This window comes from Pleurodeles waltl, chromosome 7 (assembly GCF_031143425.1).
Source record: "Pleurodeles waltl isolate 20211129_DDA chromosome 7, aPleWal1.hap1.20221129, whole genome shotgun sequence".
Classification (NCBI taxonomy): domain Eukaryota; kingdom Metazoa; phylum Chordata; class Amphibia; order Caudata; family Salamandridae; genus Pleurodeles; species Pleurodeles waltl.
In genome coordinates this window covers 883,254,068-883,274,177 of record NC_090446.1, presented here as the reverse complement: position 1 = coordinate 883,274,177, position 20,110 = coordinate 883,254,068, and positions in this window count along the sequence as shown.

Sequence of the window (20,110 nt, the reverse complement as noted above, 5' to 3'; positions counted from 1 at the left end):
TCAGTTTCTAGTGTTACCAGTCTTTTCTCTCTGTGCCGTCTTTCTCCTATTTCTCCTGCTATTATGCCCCCTCTGATAGTGGCTTTATAGGCTTCCCATAGGACTATCGGGCTTTGTACCGATACCTTATTCTTTGTGAAGTAGTACTGAGTGGCTTGTTCTAAGTCCTCGACCACCTTCGTATTTTGTAATTGTCTTGTTTGCATTTGCCATTCCTTTCCTGGGGTTCGGGGGGCCCAGAGACACCATCATCTGTAATGGGGCATAGTTGCTAATTCCCCTAGCCTGATATTCTATCATTTTAATTCTCAGCAGCATGTCCACCGTGGTCAGAACGTAGTCCAATTGGGAGTGTGTATCATGGACGGCTGAATAGTATGAATACCCTTTTTCTTGCCCATGGAGAAATCTCCACGCATCACATAAGCCCATTGCCTGCGTAAAACCCTCCTGTTTCATCCTATTGGGACATCCTGTCCTTGATGTACTAGTTCTGCCCAACTCTGTATTCATCACCATGTTTAAATCACCTGCCAACAGGATTGATGCTGGTGGAGATGTTGTGAGTATTGAACCAATTGTTTGGAGTATCCCTCCTTGCAGACCCGTGGGTAGATATATATTAACTAGTAGTATAGGCATATTTTTATATGTCCCCAGCACCACTATGTAACAGCCGTGTGGGTCTGCCCATGTGCATGTAGTATGGAATGGGAGGCCTTTTCTAATAAGTATCATGGCCCCCCTAGATCTGGATGTAACTTGTGTGTGTCCCAGTAGTTTGCATTTAACCCTTTCTATAGCTTTATGTTGTGTATCCACAAGATGTGTTTCTTGCATAAATATTATATCTGATTTGTACCTAGATATGGCATTATGTATGAGGCACCTTTTATGTTTGTTTCCTAGTCCATTTACATTCCATGTGAGGATGGCTAACTCGCAGAACCCATGGTAGTAGTGTTATCGATGATATTGTTTGTTTTAAGGGGAATGTTCTCTTGAGTTTTCCCCATATCCTTTGTACCTACTTCAAGATTGTATTCCCCCCTTTGTATGAAGTAATCCGTATACCTTTCACCCCAACTACCCCCCACCCTACCTTACCTTGCTGTGATTGTAGAACTAACCACCCCCTCAATTCATTGTATGTGTTTAACCGAACCCCTGATTGGAGATCCTCTTTCCCCATTGTGCATCTTTCCGAGGTGTAGATTCTTGCCAATGTCATAGTTTGTCTTTCTTTTTCCATTGTTTATGTTCTGGCTTCCTGTCTCTGAGGGGTTTACGAGGAGAGGGCAGGACTAGACACAGGGGTCCCAAAGGTCTCCCTGATGCCCATCCCCCTTTGGTTGTTTTTGCTGGGCTGTGGCTCTAAAATATGCTGATCAGTGGTTAGTTACAAAAGTATCTGTTAGCCCTGCGTGTCTGCTGTCATTGGGGTCACATGAGGTGGTGGTTCCGTCTCCGATTCTGTTCTGACCCCAAAGGCTCTGTTCCAGTTCCACCAGTATCGTCCTTCTCTGATTTCCTTCAGCTGTCGCTCAGTTGTATCTCAGTCCCCCTAAAGTCCTTGACAGCCTTCTTCTGCACAGCTTTTATTTGTTCCTCTGACGGTGCGGCGGTCAGTCCCCATCGGATTCCTGCCCCTTTGCATTTCTTTTTACTCGTCAACCAGGTCTTGACGCCCTCTTGTCTATGTCTGTTGGCCTGGTGGAGGCCCCATCTCTATCCATTCCCAGGCTTCTAGAGGAATTCCCAGGAAGTGTGTTTTTTTCTCACGTTCAATCCTGTGTCGCCGGGTTCAACAGTGCGTATTTTATGTTGTTGTGTAGGAGGACTTTTTTGACTGTGGCAAATGCTGCCCGGTGTTTCTGTACCTGGCTTGTGTAGTCTGGGTAAATGTTTATCTCTTTTCCCTCGATTTTCCAGGGGCCCCTTTTGGGTGTCTCTTGGAGGATCACATCTCTGTCTCTGAAGTTGATCAATCGCACTATTATAGGTCTTGGATATGCCCCCGGCGGTGGAGGGGCCATCGGAATCCTGTGGGCCCACTCCACTGTGAAGAATTTCGTGGGCGTACCCCTCAGCACTGCGTCACTCAGCCATGTTTCCATGTAGAGTACTAATAATGGGCCCTCTGCCTTTTCGGGAACTCCCACCAGGTGTATATTATGCTGCCGGGACGGGCTTTCAGCATCCTCCACTTTAGTGGCCAGAGTTCTAATTTCAGTGTCCATGAGTGCGAGTTTTTGAGTGAGTACTTTCACTTGCGGGGGTCGTCTCATGCATCATCTCTTCTGTTTCTTTGATCCGATCTTTCAGCTTATTGTGATCGTCCTGGAGAAGACCTAACTCACCAGCAAGCGTTGCAATTTGATTCTCTAAGGCTGTCTTTGAGTCCTGGATGGCTGCCAGAATCACTTCGGTGTGTTGCATCAATCTCGCTTGTATCGTCTCTTGGAGGCGGCCCGGCCAACGCCTCCTTACCCATTGTTCCCATCTTCACCTGGGGGTCGAGGGAGTGAGCGTCCACCCTGGAGTTCCCAGTTATCAGTCTTTCAGCTGTTGCACTGCAATTACTTGTTTGTCCTGTTTACACTGCTGTGTGTGGGCGCACATAGCGGTGATCGTCACTATTCCCGTCCGTCCATTTTCCAGTCTGATAGTGGGGCATTACAATTTCTCTTGAGTCGTCGAAGCTGCTGTGGTCATCCATGCCCCTCCAGTGATCTAGCTCTCCCTTGCCCTCCAGTGTTTGGATATTTCTGTGACTTGTCATGTCCCTCCTCTGTTCGATGTTCCAAGTACCTCCTTACCTGTTCCCCTATTTTAGTGTATGGGCCCAGTAATAAGTGATAGAGGTGTCTGTGTCTTGTCCTACTTCTGGCTTGAACTATTCTCTGTGTTGTGTTTGTGCACAAATTCAGGAACGTCCCATCTCATACCTTCCCCGGTGGGCCATTTAGTACCTTGGTTTTGTGATCTCCCTTATAAGGACAGTCCCAGCTCCTTTCCAGTGTCACCGAGTCCCGGGTGTTCTCTCTCCCACTCTTTGTGTTTCTGGGTGTGCTAGATTCTGTCACCTCTTGCCTCTGAGTTTGCTTCTATCCTGGAAAAGTTCCAGAGTCCTCAGGGTCTTTGTTAACCGGGCCGTGGGGCCCCCTGCATGCCTTTATGAAGCTGTCTCCAGGAGGCGGGAGGGGAGGATCATACTGTTATATCTGATGTTTTGTTTGTTATTCCTGCTGCTTAATTGTCTTTTTCCTCCCGCTGTGGAGCCCTCTGGCCCGTTCGTCGCGTTCCGAGGGGTGAGGAAGAGGTAAAAATGGCAGCCGCTCTGTCCCCTGCCCCCGAGATCACTGCCCTGTCTTTGGGCTGACGATGTGACCCTGGTTCTTCCCGGGCCCCCTGATCCGCTCCATATGAGAGGGGGAACCCTCTGTAGTTTGTCATGCCAGGCCACTTTTCCTCGTTTCGGGCAGCTAAGTGTGTGTTGCGGAGACCGTGGCCTGAGGTCCTTCGCAACGTGGCCCTCTGCAGTGCCTCCGGACGCCCTTCTCCTCCACTGTGCGGTCTTCATCTCTCGTTCCACTGAGTCCCCCGATCCTCGGGGGGACCCGGATCTCTTTCATGTGGTCGGAACAGTGCTCCAGCAGGATATTTGCCCCTCAGATCAGGGACGGCAACCAGAGCCCCGGACTATGTGTCTGACTCCATTGGCGACTTGGCTACGCCACCCTAATGTAACATTCTTGATCTGCGAGACAGGCTTTTGTTCTGGCCATGGGAGGAAGCCTACTCTGATTGGTGGGATTAGGGTTATTTCAGCTGATGAAAATATGGAAGCAGTGATTCTGTTGGATTTGTCTACCACATTTGATAAGTGGACTAGTGTCTAGCTCCATAAGCTGAGTGAGACTGACATTCTGGCCACACTCCAGAACTGATTTAAATATTTCGTAGAACGGTTCAATAACTTATCATTCCTCCATTACAGATCAGAGAAGTCAGATGTGATTTGTAGAGTACCTCAGGGCTGAAACATGCTGAACATTTTCTTCATTGTTTATGCTTACCCTCTGCCTGACCCAATTGGAACATGTTGAGGACACCTTGCTAATTATCAGCTATCCAGCTGAGGGTGGGCCAGCAGTACTCATTGGTGAACTGCTATGAACCTATCTTGAGAACCAACTTTTGTAGTCATAGGCCAAGGCCTTCATACTTCATTCATTCCAGACACTCAGGTGAAACATTTGGCTCTTACCCACAACACCGCAGGTTATTATACTTCCCCACATTTTCGCCTCAAGGGGGTAGTTCTCCTTTGTACCCTTACAGGACATGATATTTCTCTTCTCCCACATTAAACTGCATGGGTTACTTTCCCATGCCACTTCTCATGACAAAGTACTTCAATTCTCCACTTTTCCAATACATTTCTGCAGGCTACCCATGCAACCTTTCACAAAATGCACCACATTTCCCAAGCTTAGCACAGCATGGGGTACTTCACCATGCAGCTTCTTACAACAAGAGGCTACTTGCTCCCATCTGCACACACCAGTGGGAGTTTTCTGCATTCTACATCTAGTGGCACAGTACTGTGAGAAAGAGATCATTTTAGCACTGATCACTCCAATTTTTTCTGACTGATACTCGTGGTGACTGCCTCTGACTGTAACTTGGGCTCTGGTAACCAGGCCCAAGTCCGGTGCTCTGATGAAAAAGGTATATGGTAATTCAGTATAATTACAATTGGCAATGACAGACCCCTGTAAGTCTCTAATATATGATAAGGCAAGGGGGATTCAAACTACCTATAAGTCCCTAGTACATAATAGGGCAGGGAGATTTAGAGGCCCAGTAGATTTCCAGCACTTCTGTGTTGCCTACTACCACTTTTAAAAGCAGCCCTGCTTTGCAGACTGTCTTTAAAAGTAAAATATATGCAAATTCAACTTTGGAATTAAAGGTACTTTCAAAATGGTTATCTGCCTTATTTTTACGTATAAGTGTCGGCTGAGGTCTCCCCTAGATGCCCCAGGGGTAGGGTACCATGCAACTATAAGCAGGGACATTTTAAATTATCTTTCATATGCCCTGGTGAAGGAAACACTGCCCATTGTGGCTTTTCACATTGTAGATACTTAGCTCCACAGGCTAACATTCAAATGTTTTATTTAAGTATAAATATTTCTAGGTAGGAGCTAGAAATATCATTCAAGGACTCAAACGATTGATAATGATACACCCAAAAAATTTGCCCTGTTGTATTTATAATAACTATTGCAGAAAATCAGTTAAAAGTCGTTATTTTCTGTGAGCCAAAATTCAGCCCTCTAGCAAGTGATAAGTGGCGTGCATAGAGCAGAGCACAGGCCAGAAAGGGGCCTGGGGAAATCAAACTGGGCTCTAAAAAAGACATAAAGAAATGCCGGCCAGGCCTGCTCCCTCACCCTGTATCCACCAGACATATGATAGGCTAAGGAATGAAATTTGTGGATGATCTGGAATGCCTGACGAGGAGCCTCTCCCAACGAGTAGAGAAAAAAACTGCAGAAAAACAACTAAGTCAGAAGGTAAAGCTTTGACCAAGACCTTCCACTCAGTGTATTCCAGCAGGGCTTCATTGTCAGCCTCAAATTGTGAATTGGTCCTGTTTGATGTTATTGGTTTTTAGGAACTAGAAAGCACAGTTTTTGATTTAATCATTAAAAACGTAGAACTCCAGTTCCGTATATTAGATTTTTGTTGTTTTAAAGATAAACATATTTCCTATATTTATATATTTGTGTGGGATTTTTATTGTGTGTTGAGTCTTACTTATGTACTGTATTTGTGTATTTAAATGCTTTACATACCTGACTCCTAAGTTAAGCCTGCCTGCTTGCAGCCTCCTACTAGGGTTTGAGCCAGGGGCTAATGTATTGAGACCTTGAGTGGACCTTATGTTTGGGTGGTGGCTTTATTGCTAGTGGTATGTGCCTTCTTATCTCTACTAATAATCCATCCTCCAACAAGTACTGTTCGCGCCAAAACAAACATGTGTATTACACTTGTATCATTGGGCCTGTATACTATTCTTCCGCACATCTGTGACACTTGATCATGCACAACAAGCACATACCTACATAGTAATATTTAGATATGGGTACTACACCATCTTCCGTACACTGCTAACTAGACTCCATCATACCAAAAACACATGGAAGCGAATGTCAATGCTCCAACTGTGCACCCAATACAGTCTAAAAGTGAATAATTTAAACTTCCCAGACTGTCTCGCAGTATTGTCAAAGCCTCCAGAAAACAGCATCTTATCTGTATCCTCCACATTATGATGGCATGTGCATTCTTCTCGTCTGTTGATGTAGTTTCCTCTCAATCTCTACTTGTGCAGCACTAGCTGTTTTATGTTTTTTGAAGTGATATGAAACCTTTTAGGGCAGCCATGTGCTTTACACATTAATGAAAACGGATGAAACTTTTTGTCTCAAGGACACTTTAATGAGTATCTATACTTTGAAGGGACATTCTGTTAAGAGGAGGCAGTCACATAGGGGCACCTAACAGAAATATTGATCCAATAGGGGTGTGCTCTTACGTGAAGTAATTTAACCAAGAGGAAACTCAACCCTTGAATGTTCTTCTGATGTCATAGTCTGTTCAAGATTTTTTTTTTTTTTATAGAACGGCATTTAAATTTGACATACGCACCACGGCACTGTTCAGACTATACTATCAAAGTGATGGTTTGGCCCAATTGGGTGAGAGCCCTGTTGACGAGTTAAAATGTGTGGCTTTAAAATCTTCAAATTGTGTCACAATTTTTGTTCATTTTAGTTCCATTAATTAGATAGGAAATTGCTATTTCTTTTGTGAGTGAATTATTGTCTCTTCTAATTGAGTGTTGTTAGACCTGACAGCCTTAGAGTGGTCATCCCCCAACTTTTTTCCTGCCTCCCTCCACTTTTCTTGCTGGTTTTCAGACTCTGCACACTTCATCACTGCTTACCAGCACTAAATTGCAAATGCTTTCCCCCTTAAACATGGTAAAATTGGCTCATACCCAATTGGCGTACTTATTTTACTCATACGTCCAGAGTAAAGTGCACTACATGTGCCCAGGGCTAATAAGTTAAATGCTACAAGTGTGCCTGCAGCACTGATTGTGCCACGTACCTAAGAAGCCCCGTAAACATCTCAGGCCTGCCATCGCAAGGCGAGGCGAGGTTTCACTGTCACTTCGACTTGGCATTTAAAAGTACTTGCCAAGCCTTAAACTCAAATTTTTCTACATATAAGTCACCCCTTAGGTAGGCCTTAGGTAGCCCATAGGGCAGGGTGCTATGCAGATAAAAGGCAGGACATGTACATATGTGTTTTACATGTCCTGGTAGTGAAAAACTCCTATATTCATTTTACACTACTGTGAGTCCTGCTCCTTTCATAGACTAGCATTAGGACTTCCCTCATATACTTTTTGAGTAGTAGAATCTGATCAGAAAGGGGTAACCAGGTCATATTTAGTATGGCCAGAATGGTAATAGAAAATTCTCCTTGTTGGTGGCGTTGGATTTTATATTACTATTTTAGAAATGTCACTTTTAGAAAGTGAGCATTTCTCTGCACTTAAAAACCATCTGTTCCTTACAGCCTGTCTCCAGTCAACGTCTGGGCTGGGCTGGTTGACAGCTTCCTTGCGCAGTTTACCCAAACAAACACAGGACACTCAGCCACACCTGCACTCAAGTTAGAAATGGGGTCTTTGGTTGGCAGTCAGGTTACCCCCTGTCCAAGCAAATACCCTCAATCTAGTCAAGGTAAGTCACACACAATCCAAATTATCCTGTGCCCACCCTCGGTTAGTTTGGCACTGAGCAGTCAGGTTTAACTTAGAAGGCAATGTGTAAAACATTTGTCCAACAAATCATACAATACCACCATACAGCACCACAAAAATACACCACACAGTGTTTAGAAAAATATATCATATTTATCTGATAAGATGCAGATCAAAACGATTAAAATGTAATAAGTAGATGTTGAGATATCACAGTAAAAGTGATACAAAGTGTCTTAAGTCTTTGTAAAACAAATAAATGACTCTTAAAAACAATAACGGTCTCTTACAAGCAAAAGTACCTGGTTCGTGTTCCAAATCTCCACAAGGGACCGCAGAGGAGGCGATGCGTGGAACACGGGGAGGTGTGCGTGGGTATCGCCCCTTTGCACACCGACTTGTGTCATTATTTTCCACGCAGGGGAAGGCTTTGCATCGATTTCTGGTGCACCGACTTGGTTCCTCTTTGGGTTGTGGGGTTTTCTGGCACCCCGGGGACTGTGCGTGGAGTCCTGGACTTGCGGAGCAAAGTGACAAGCACTGCGTCGCTCCAGGGGTGTTGCGTGGAAATTTCACCTGCACAGCAGGCGCTTTGTCGATTCCTCTCTGGAAGTCGGGCTGCGTTGTCCCGGGTCAGCTGTTTGTCGATCCGGTGGGTGGTGCATTGAAGTTCCAGTCGCAGGCTCTGAGTAGATGTTCTCCTTGCAAAGTCAGGCTGCGTCGTTCCAGTTCGGCATGCAGTGAATTTCTCACCGTGGGGCAGGCTGTGCGTTGAGTCCAGTTGCAGAAGTGAAGTATTTTTGGTCCTGAGACTTCAGGGAACAGGAGGCAAGGTCTAACCAAGCTCTTGGAGAGCCCTTCTCAGCACAGCCAGAGAGCAGCAAGGCAGCAGGGCAACAGTAAGGCAGCAGACCTTGTCAGAAAAGCAGTCCCAGTGAGTCCTTTGGGCAACTGGGCAGTGCCCCTTGGCAGATCTGGTTCAGGGATTCTTCACCAGCAGGTTTCTTGCCCAGAAGTGTCTGTGAGGTGTCTACCCCAAGAAGTGTCTAAAGTCTGTGGTTTTGGGTCCTCTTCTTATACCCATTTTGGCCTTTGAAGTAGACTTACTTCAAAGGAAAGTCTCACTTGATTTTGAAATCCTGCCCTGTTCAGGCAAGGCCTCAGACACACAGCAGGGGGTTGGAGTCCGCATTGTGTGAGGGCAGGCACAGCCCTTTCAGGTGCGAGTGACCACTCCTCCCCTCCCTCCTAGCACAGATGGCTCATCAGAATATGCAGGCTACACCCCAGCCCCCTTTGTGTCACTGTCTGGAGGGAGGTGCAATCAGCCCAACTGTCAAACTAACCCAGACAGGGAATCCACAAACAGGCAGAGTCACAAAAATGGTTCAAGCAAGAAAATGCCCACTTTCTTAAAGTGGCATTTTCAAACACACAATCTCAAAACCAACTTTACTAAAAGATGTATTTTTAAATTGTGAGTTCAGAGGTCCCAAACTTCACATGTCTACCTGCTCCCAAAGAGAAGCTAAGCTTTAATCATATTTAAAGGCAGCCCCCGTGTTAACCTATGTGAGAGATAGGCTTTGCAACAGTGAAAAGCGAATTTGGCAGTATTTCACTGTGAGGACAAATAAAACACAATAATATATGTCCTACCTTAACCATACACTGCACCCTGCCCATGGGGCTACCTAGGGCTTACCTTAGGGTTGTCTTACATGTAGCAAAAGGGAAAGGTGAGGCCTGGCAAGTGGGTACACTTGCCAAGTCGAATTTACAGTTTGAAACTGCACACAAAGACACTGCAGTGGCAGGTCAGAGACGTGATTACTGTGCTACTTATGTGGGTGGCACAATCAGTGCTGCAGGCCTACTAGTAGCATTTGATTTACAGGCCCTGGGCACCTCTAGTGCACTTTACTAGGGACTTACTAGTAAATCAATATGCCAATCATGGATAGACCAATGAATAATACAATTTACACAAAGAGCATTTGCATTTTAGCACTGGTTAGCAGTGGTAAAGTGCTCAGAGTTCAAAAGCCAACAAAAACAGGTCAGGAAAATAGGAGGAAGGAGGCAAAACATTTGGGGATGACCCTGCAAAAAGGGCCAGGTCCAACACATATTGAATGGGTCTACCAGGGTTGGAAGGGTGGAGGGCCTGACAATTTCGAAGGCTAGTGGCCTGCCTTCACACAATGGGCTGCCAAACAAACTATTGGGACCCTGGCAGACGGGACTGTACTGAAAGGGGAGCTTGTGCACTTGAACACTATAAAGTCTCCCCCACTTGAAAGGCATTTTTGGACATATAAACTGGGTCTCTGACTCCACCAACTCAGACCCTTCTGGACCTACACCTGCACCCTGTCAAAAGGAACTGCCTGGCTCGCCAAAGGACTCATCTGGACTGCTTTGCTGAGAAGGGCTGCTGCCCTGCTGTTGCCCTGCTGGGCTGCTGGCCTCTGACTGTGCTGAGAAGGACACTGCCTTCCTCAAAAGTGCTCTCCAAGGGCTTGGATTGCGCTTGCCCCTTGTTTTCTGAAGTATCAGGGCCCAAAAGACTTCGGGGGTCATTCTAAGTCTGGCGGGCGGCGGAGGCCGCCCGACAGACTTCCCCCTCCAAAATACCGCTCCGCGGTCGAAAGACCGCTGAGGGTATTTTGGGATTTGCCCTGGGCTGGCGGGCGACCGCCAAAAGGCCGCCTGCCAGCCCAGGGCAAATCATCCTTCCCACGAGGACGCCGGCTCAGAATTGAGCCGGCGGAGTGGGAAGGTGCGACGGGTGCAGTGGCACCCGTCGCGTATTTCAGTGTCTGCATAGCAGACACTGAAATACAAAGTGGGGCCCTCTTACGGGGGCCCCTGCAGTGCCCATGCCATTGGCATGGGCACTGCAGGGGCCCCCAGGGGCCCCGCGGCACCCCCTACCGCCATCCTGTTCCTGGCGGGAGACCCGCCAGGAACAGGAGGCGGTAGGGGGTGTCAGAATCCCCATGGCGGCGGAGCGCGCTCCGCCGCCATGGAGGATTCACAAGGGCAGCGGAAAACCGGCGGGAGACCGCCGGTTTTCCGCATCTGACCGTGGCCGAACCGCCACGGTCAGAATGCCCTGCGGGGCACCGCCGGCCTGTCGGCGGTGCTCCCGCCGACCCTGGCCCCGGCGGTCTCTGACCGCCAGGGTCAGAATGACCCCCTTCATCTCTTCAGGAAATTCCTTGTGGTTTGGAAACTGACGCACCGCCTGCCGGAATCAATGCAAAGCATGCATTGCGACCAAGAAATCTCCACACAGCTGATGGGAACGATGCAGTTCCGACTTCCCAACTGCAAATCCAACACACCAACTGCCTTGACGTAAAATTAGATGCATCGTCTACGCAGCACCAGTGTCTACTTCCAGCGCATCAAGGATTTTCCCAGCATCATCCCCGGGAGTAAAAAGATCCCAGTATCGCAGTAAGGAACCAAGACTGGTCACCAAAAAATGACACAAACTCATTGCAGCGTGGAAAGAAACAACGCATTGTCTGTGCTTTGTCAGAAAATCAGACGCAACATCCTATTTTTCCACGCATCTCCTCCTCTGCAGTCTCCATGTGTGATATTTTTGACGCATGCCAGGTACTGAGTGTAATAAAGAGACAACTGTTCATTTCTAAGGATTAAGACTCTTTTAAACCTTTTAAAAGTGATATTTCAACTTTTGATAATTGGATCTTTGTCGTTTTTACCTTATTTTATTCAGATAAATATTAACTATTATTCTAAACCTGTGTGGTGTATTCTTGTGGTGTTTTCAATGTGTTACTGTATGGTTTATTGCACAAATACTTTACACATTGCCTTCTAAGTTAAGCCTGTCTGCTCAGTGCCAAGCTACCAGAGGGTGGGCACAGGATAATTTGGATTGTGTATGACTTACCCTGACTAGGATTGTGGTCCCTACTTGGACAAAGGTGTATACTTCTGCCACCTATAGAGCCCATTTCTAACAGGTGTTGTACCTGATCCTTTGTCCTGGCTCCCAGTCTGGATGTGTTTCTTGTCCACCTGACAGCTGGTTTCAGCTTGAGGGTTATCACGGCAATAATCTTTGCTAAAGAGGTAGTTCGTGTTATTTATTAATACTTGATGTGAGTATGGGACAGGAAGGCTATGTTTTAATCCTTCTTCATTTTTATTGGGATGCTATGTGCCTGATCAATGACATCTGACTCCTTCGAAGTAAATCCCATGATGTATACTGTTCAGGTGGTTGTGACTGCTTTTCCTAATGGTTCAGTATCAGGGGTCCTTAGTGACATTATCGTAATGGGTATATATGTGGATCCATTATGTGGAACTCTAGTCACACTTCTCTTCATTATACTCAGTCAGTTGCCTGGCGTTGCCCGTCCACTCATCACTCTGCATTCCAGTAATAGTACCTCAGTGTCAGTTAATGTCCTAAGAGATGCCACCTCATTTCGAAGGCCCTCAGGTGACAGAAAGGGACTACACTATGATTCGATGATTGAATTGATCCCTCTCTGGAACAGTGCTGTCCTTCTCTCTCTTCAGTCACTGCGTTTATTTGTATTAATCAGGACATCAGAATAATGGTGTGAAGTGGTTGGTAAGTATGGTGTACTGCAGTAGAGGCACGTAATGTTATACTTAAGTTGCTGTGATGCAGGCAATGATATGCTGCAATGTGCAATGGATAATGTCCTACGATGTAGATTTGTATGGTTTGCTTTGGTGTGGGGAGGCATACATTGTGTAGATGTTAGTGCTTTGTTTGTTGAAAATACATCATGTCCAGGTGGGTAAATTGATGTTGAGTTTAGTTGATGACTTTGGTGCACTGTACCTGGGTTTTTATGTTGTGTTATGAGATGGTGAAGTATAATGCATAGTGGAGTGGAATACTGTGTTGCCATGTGTAATACTGGTAATTAGTCTTTTAGGGTTAGCTGGTTTTAGTTATCTGACTTAATGGCGCTGTAAAACTCTGGGGTAATAAAATCAATTAAGGGTTACTTTTGCCAAGTAGAATTGGCTGTTAATTTTAGAAAGCAGAGGAAAACATTAAAGAAAGCAATTTCTTCCTTTTTCCGCAGCTATGGCACAGTAATCGAGAACCTCGTGTACAGGAGCAGCCCTCCCTTAATCCCACAAGCCCTTGCTTTCCGCAGAACAATGACCGTCAGTGAGAAGAACACAAGTGAGTTTGCTGTTAATGCTCTCCGCTGTTTCAAGCGCAGAACCTTGGAGAGCAGAAAGGCCTATTGTGTTTTTCAGTTCAGATTTTTTTTTTTTATGTATTGAAAGCATATAAAATAGATAAATGAAACAACGTAATACAGTTAGGCATTATATGAGCTTGGCAGTTTCACATAAGCACGTAATAAGCCATGGGTAATTGGTGGTTTAAACCCTTACTAAAGCTATAATAAGAAACATTGCAGAGCTGTTGCTGATGTTTCTTGGATTAAATCTGTTTAGACAATGACGTTGTGTGAAGCTTGATTTCTTGCAGTTGTCAAGGGGGAGGATACAAAGGAAGGGGGAGAAAGGCATAGGAAAGAAGAGTAACACCTTCAGGCAGAGTAGAACCACTGTATGCTACTGCCAGGCTATGTATCTCCGACAAAATTCACGCGCCATGCAAAGTCCAAACGCTTCGGCAGGCTCTATTACACCATGGGGGAGTCATCATTCTGCAAACAGGATAAGCGAGGAGATCACCACCACCACCTATAGGCAGCAAAGGAGGAGGGAACATGTGTTATTCCAGCACATGTCCTCGTCATCCTTAGGGGGGATGAGGTTATCAAGTTCTACTGGCTCAGGAGGGAGTTTTTTACATAATTGCTGCTTAAGATTGGACCAATTCTTCTACCACCAACTGCTAGGCCCACCAACATTCCTCCCCAGATTAAACTAATGGCTGTGGTACACATGCTGGCCTCTGGGTCATTCCTGGGCACAGCAGCAAGAGTGGCAGGAACATCTTTTTCCGTCTTCTTTTCAACTGTCCTGGATGCCATTATTCATCTGACACCATAGTACCTCCTCTTCCACAAGACACAACAACAACAGATGGAGACAAAGCAAGACTCCTATGCAACTGCAGGGTTGCCACATGTCTTGGGTGCTATGGACTACACACGTGCAATTGGTTCCCCCAGCAGAAACAGCACCCCTGTTCCACAATAGAAAGCATACATACTGCTTCAACATGCAGGCCATCATAATCATGGATCATCTCAGAAGGTTCACCAATGTGCTAGCAAAATACTTGGGGAGCGGGCATGATACTAACATCTTCAGGCACAGCATCCTAAACAAGCTCTATGTGCGATAAGGAAATGGCCTACTGTTAGTAAGTAAATCTGAAGCATACAATACACCAAATAAATGTAGAACTGTATGCCAGAATAGCAATATCTGTGTCTGTTGATGGAGCTAGGGGCATCTATATGAGGGATGTGCCTGAAACTTGCACCATGCATCATGGTGCATATGAAATGCAAATCCCTAAATCTGATATGCCAAGGCACACAAAGCACCTTTGGGTGATATTTAATACCAAAACATTTAGGACTAATGCAACCCCATAAAAAATGCTATGTTGCACCACTGTGAGCAAGAGAGATGTCCTATGTGTGTTTTGTGGGTGTGTCCATGAAACTGTCATGGTTGATGACATATGTCATGTATACCAAACAAGGGAAACCTGAGAATGTCTGCAAAGAATAGTGTAGTCCCTGTGGTCATTTCTGCTTCTTATGTGTTCTGCATTCCATTGACTATGCCTCTAAGGGTTATATATGTGAAGGAATGTGCCCCTTCCTGCACAAAGACTAATCTGCATGCAACACAGGTGCCTTGTACCATGGTGCGAGGGTGCCTATTTTTGTGCTAGGCAGTCAAATGTGTGTCGTGGCAGGATGAAAGGAAAGGAAAGCGCTGTTTGGCTAAAATACTATGCAACACTGCCCTTTCCCAGTGACGCAGTGCAGTGTAAATAGGTGACCTGATGCGCTGCACTGTGCCACCTTCCTAAATCTCTGACCCCTAGTGTCATATAGTGGGAACAACGTACAGCAATATGTATCTAATAATTTCACATACTGACATTCCTATACTAATCTATCAGTCAGTAGCTAAAGAACATCTGTGAGAAATAATGTGTCACTCCACTCTGTGTGATTGAACTGAACTATATCATCTGCATTGGTCAGTGAATAACGTCAAAAACCAAATGTATGCCAGACAAGTCCATTTGAGAACAAAGGCTATACAATCCATAGGAGTGAGATGCGTGTCTCGTCAATGGTGTACCTACTCATGGTATCAGCCAAAGGTCCAAATTGTTTATCGTATGATAATAACTACTGTGGTAATGAGTAAGTGTATCACACATGAAAACATACTTGGATGTTGTCCAAAATTACAGAACCAACACTGGAAAAAGAATATGCAAAGTCCATGTGTGGCAGTCAATGTAAGTGTAGGCCTCAGAAATGAGTAAATATATTGATATTGTGTAACTTTGTGACACGAACAGTACAAAATAGACATATAACTCACCCATGCTTATAGTCCAGGCACATACATATACATAGGGATTAAGTCACATTGACATATGTAAGCAACATTTACCAGTTTTGTGTTATAGGTTGCCCAAATGAAATGCATATCAGTCTTGCAATGTGAAATTCACAAAGTCTAACACAATGCTGTCAAAAATGTCATACGTCAGTCATGAACATAGATTGAAATGAAAACTATAAAAGGCATTACAGTGTCCTCAAAATACCAGTGTCAACATTCAGTGGTCACAGCAATGATGCCGGAGTTTAGGCATAGAAGCACAGATTCCACTATAAGCTAGAGTCATACACATACATGTTAAAAAGCAAGGTATTGTGGCCAGGTTTGCAGTAGACAGCTACTTGAAAGAACTTAAGTGTGGCCCATAAAGATGGTCCTCATTGCAAGATATATGTGTCAATCAAAGTGCACCATGACAGCTTCTCAGTCAAAAACAATAGCTGAAGGATGACAATAAATTGGATAACAATACATATTGTATGTATGAACAGCACCACATTTATGCACTAAAATCATGTTAAAGTAAGTGAACTGTTACACGGCTGTGTCAGTGTCATATAGGCCACTAACAACATCATTGGTTTTACAAGGACATATGTATGTGTGAGTGTTTACCATGTTAGCAATGTCACCTTCCTGCACAAACATAAACCAGAGAGGCATTTTCCTCTTTCTTTGTGTGCTGCAAAATGCAGCACATATAGACAGAGGAAGGACAAGGAGAAATAAAGATATCTCTCTTCATTGCGCCTGCCATGGGGAGGTGTACAGTTTGGACGCTTTGCCAGGGTTACAGATTCTTGTAAATGCAGAAGTGTGTCAAAAAATTAATGGGTTTGCCTGGGAACACCCACTGCAATGCCCATGGTACTCATCCCTGATGCAGTGTAAGGCAATGCAGTGACTTGCGCTGCGTTGCCTTACTCACATCTACGAGGCCATGAAAAGCCACAAGTGGCTTTGAGTGGCCTTGTAGATATGGTTCTGCACGATGCACCACCGGTGTGTCACAAAAAGTGATGCACGTGCGGCGCAAGGGGCGTGCTAATATGCCCCTCAGTGTGCATACACACTAACATATTGCACATGGTCAGATGGAGGGATTTGGATTTGAATTTACCTTTGCATGGCACAAATTATTTAACTTTGACCTAAGTGTAGATAGGCATAGTTGAGGGGATCACAAATCTTGTTTCATCCCCAGTGGGAAATGTAAGTTGAGCGTGTGCCATTACATATGCCTGTGTCACGGAAGGAAGTATCCTTAAACCAGGAGGCACACCCAAAGGTCTGCCCTCAGAGTAGATGTACTGCTACTAATGTTGGCATGTGTAAGACAGAAACCCAGTGTGTTTGGCAGCATAATGTTAATTGAAAATCACTAGTTAATTGACTGTTTGACTATTTTTCACTGCAGTGATGCCTAATGACACACACACCTATTTCAAAGGTCTGTTGCTATGTGACACACTTAACCCAACCAACATCATGTTTTTTTAAATATGTGTGCATAATAACACCAGATAATCACAGTGACCTCCTCCTGCTTTCACATCCTCTGCATGCTACAAAAGTTATTCTGATGGATCCCCATCAAAGGCAGAAGAACGGTTACCCAGACCTTCATCACAAGTAGACTAGACTATGGAAACGCACTCTACACCGGAGTCACCATCCAGCTTCTCAACCGCCTCCGAACGATTCATAACTTGACATCCAGACTTGTGCTAAATCTTCCCAAATGAGCAAGCATCACCCCCACCTCAGAAACCTCCACTGCCTCTGTATAAGAGATGCCAATTCAAGATCCTGACCCTTGCAAACAAAGATCTCCACAACATAGGACCCAAACACATTAACCACTGACTAACCTTCCACCGACCCTCCAGAGAACTCTGCTCAACCTCCCTTACCCTCGCACACTTCGCACACGTCCTCTGAAGCTGCTGTGGGAGTTGTTCCTTCTCCTACCTCTCTACCAAAGCCTGGAACAAACTCCCCCTTCACCTGCATACCGCACACACCCTCCTCGACTTCAAGAAAAGGCTCAAGACATGGCTCTTCAATGAGAGACAGTCAGCACTCAGATACACCCTGGGGATGAAAGAAACACATTTTGTTCAATGATTAATTGATATCTTCATTGAGACATAAAGTAGATATATTTATCCCCAGTGTACATTGATATCTTGGTATTGCAAAGTTACTCAGGTAGAGTGGGGTTTTTAGGCTCCCCTAGTTGGTACACACGCAATAGGTGTGGTAGGCTGCAAACTAATAAGTGTGAAATTACTTTCACTTTTTCCTACTCGCTGTTAGTCTGTGCTTAGTGTTGGAGGTGTTTGGAGAGTGTCTGAGAGATTTTCTAGCTTTTTGTTTTGTCAGTGTGTGTTCTGTTCTTATTGTGTCTCTCTGTTATACATATTTGGTCCTGTGTCATTGTTTTGTAGAAATATTTGGCATTGTATTGTCACGAATAAGTAATTTGGGGATTTGTTTGTTGGGGTATTAAGAGTTTATAGGGTGTTTGGTATTGGATTTAGTATTTTTAGAAGGGTTATTAAAATGTTTGGGAGGGGTAGGAATTTTTCAGACCCAGAGTTGGGAGAGCTGAAATGGCTCAAAGTGCATTATCTGCCAAGGATGCTGGCGGCTGATGGCGGGGTGAGCCAGGGCTACTCTGCAAAGCAGAAAAAGGATCGATGGAAGCTTGTGCAGTCCTTCAAAATCCCCAGGAGCACCGTACAGATGATGCATAGATGGGCTCATGTAATAGCACAGAAGGCTGATGTCATTGACCTCCTTAGACTTGAGATTGGTGGACCAGTAGGTATATATGTATGTTCCGTCTGAATTTTGTGATGTACCTTTATCAGTAATGCTAAACATAAACATGTACTGTACTTCATTTTTTTTCTTCTATATTGCAACATGCAAGATGTATATCAGGATAAATGTATGTAAGGAGGTCTTGTAAAGTAAGGGAACTTTGTGAGCTTCAGAGTGCCTACATCAATCAAATGTAAAGCAAGTACAGGGTAAATTGCATGCTTCCCATACCCTGCCACAAGGGGCTATTCAATAGTTTGTGGGTTGTGCTTATAACTCAAAATACCAAGATTTATGGGCATTTCCTTAGGGACCCCACAGAAATTACCAGGGTATGCTTACAAATTTCAAGTACACCCAATGTTGAAGGCTGAGCTGGAGATCTATTTCAGCAAAGCTTAATGTGTAATCCTCAATGTGTTCTGCATTGTGCTGCACATGTACACAGATCGCTATACCTCATAAATATCTGCATGTGCAGAACTGTGTGTTTATGGAGCAAACAAGCAACATTACACATGCTGACATGGCATGCAGCCTTACATGACGTTTGAAGGTACAGCAATGTAATACTAGTCACCACGCTGTGCACCAGTGCCAATACACCCTTATATGGCTTCTATGATGTTACATATGGTGTATGCCTGTCCTTTTCCATCATAACAACACATAGTTACTCCTAGGGTCAATTATGTCACCCATGTGTCATGGTACACTGGAGTCTCACATGATGCTGCTCATCATTGCTAAATACATTACATCCTTGAAGCATGCTTCAGGCATGTCATGATGGGTACATCTGAACTTCTGCATCCAACTAGCTCAGGCCTGCAAGAGGACTAGCTGTATGCAACAATCTGGTCATATTGATATACGTGTGATTGAGCTGTTGTGTAAATCTTAAATATTGGCATAGCTTAATTTGTTACCTACACATATAAATATATGTGAAACCAGTATTTACAATGCAATATCCTCATGTGTGTCTCCCAAGAAGACATTTACCATTATAAGGGGAGAGAGATGGACTCCTTCCAGTACCCCAATGCTACCAGTAAGTGTTATAAGTTCACGTATGTACAAATTTGATGTCTATGTGTGATCTATGTGAAATGTTACATTGTGATGTTTGGTGGGAGGTAACACTCAGCCACTATCAATTAGCTGTCAGTGTGTGAATCAGAACAGAATGTGCCCAGAGGTTCAACAAGAATGATCAAGGAGTAATTTCTTTGGGAATGCAGGGTGTATGTAAGCAGACCCACAGGAACTAAACATCTTTCCTTTTTTAATAGTGGCATATCTATAGTCATGTTGCTTTGGGCACAGTGACCATCACCTGGCACAAACTCTGCACGTGTTCCACATAAACACATTATGTCATACAACAAATGGCACAAACCCAAAAAATCTGGAGTCAACATATGTCATAATGCAATGAATGTGTGTTGTTAAGAATATCTGGGCAGGGTTCAGTTGTATGTGTCTAAAATTTTGTGTGACGCAGCGGCACATGATGTGCAATATTTATAAACAGGCACTGTTACCAAGCATGGACAGGATAGATATCATGGAAGCAGGTTCACACACTGTGTGATTTTACAATATATGTTTCGTCAACATGCAGCATAATGGGTTCAGATATGCTGCAAACTTTTGCGGTCTCCAGATAAGACATTTCAGTTTGACTGACCATAAGGGTGGGCAAACATACTTGACCTGTTGTATTACACATACTTTGTTTTCAGAAAACATAACTGTCCCTGTAGCAGTATGGAAAAGCTAAAGCAGAAATGTGTAAACATGTATAAGAGTGTCATT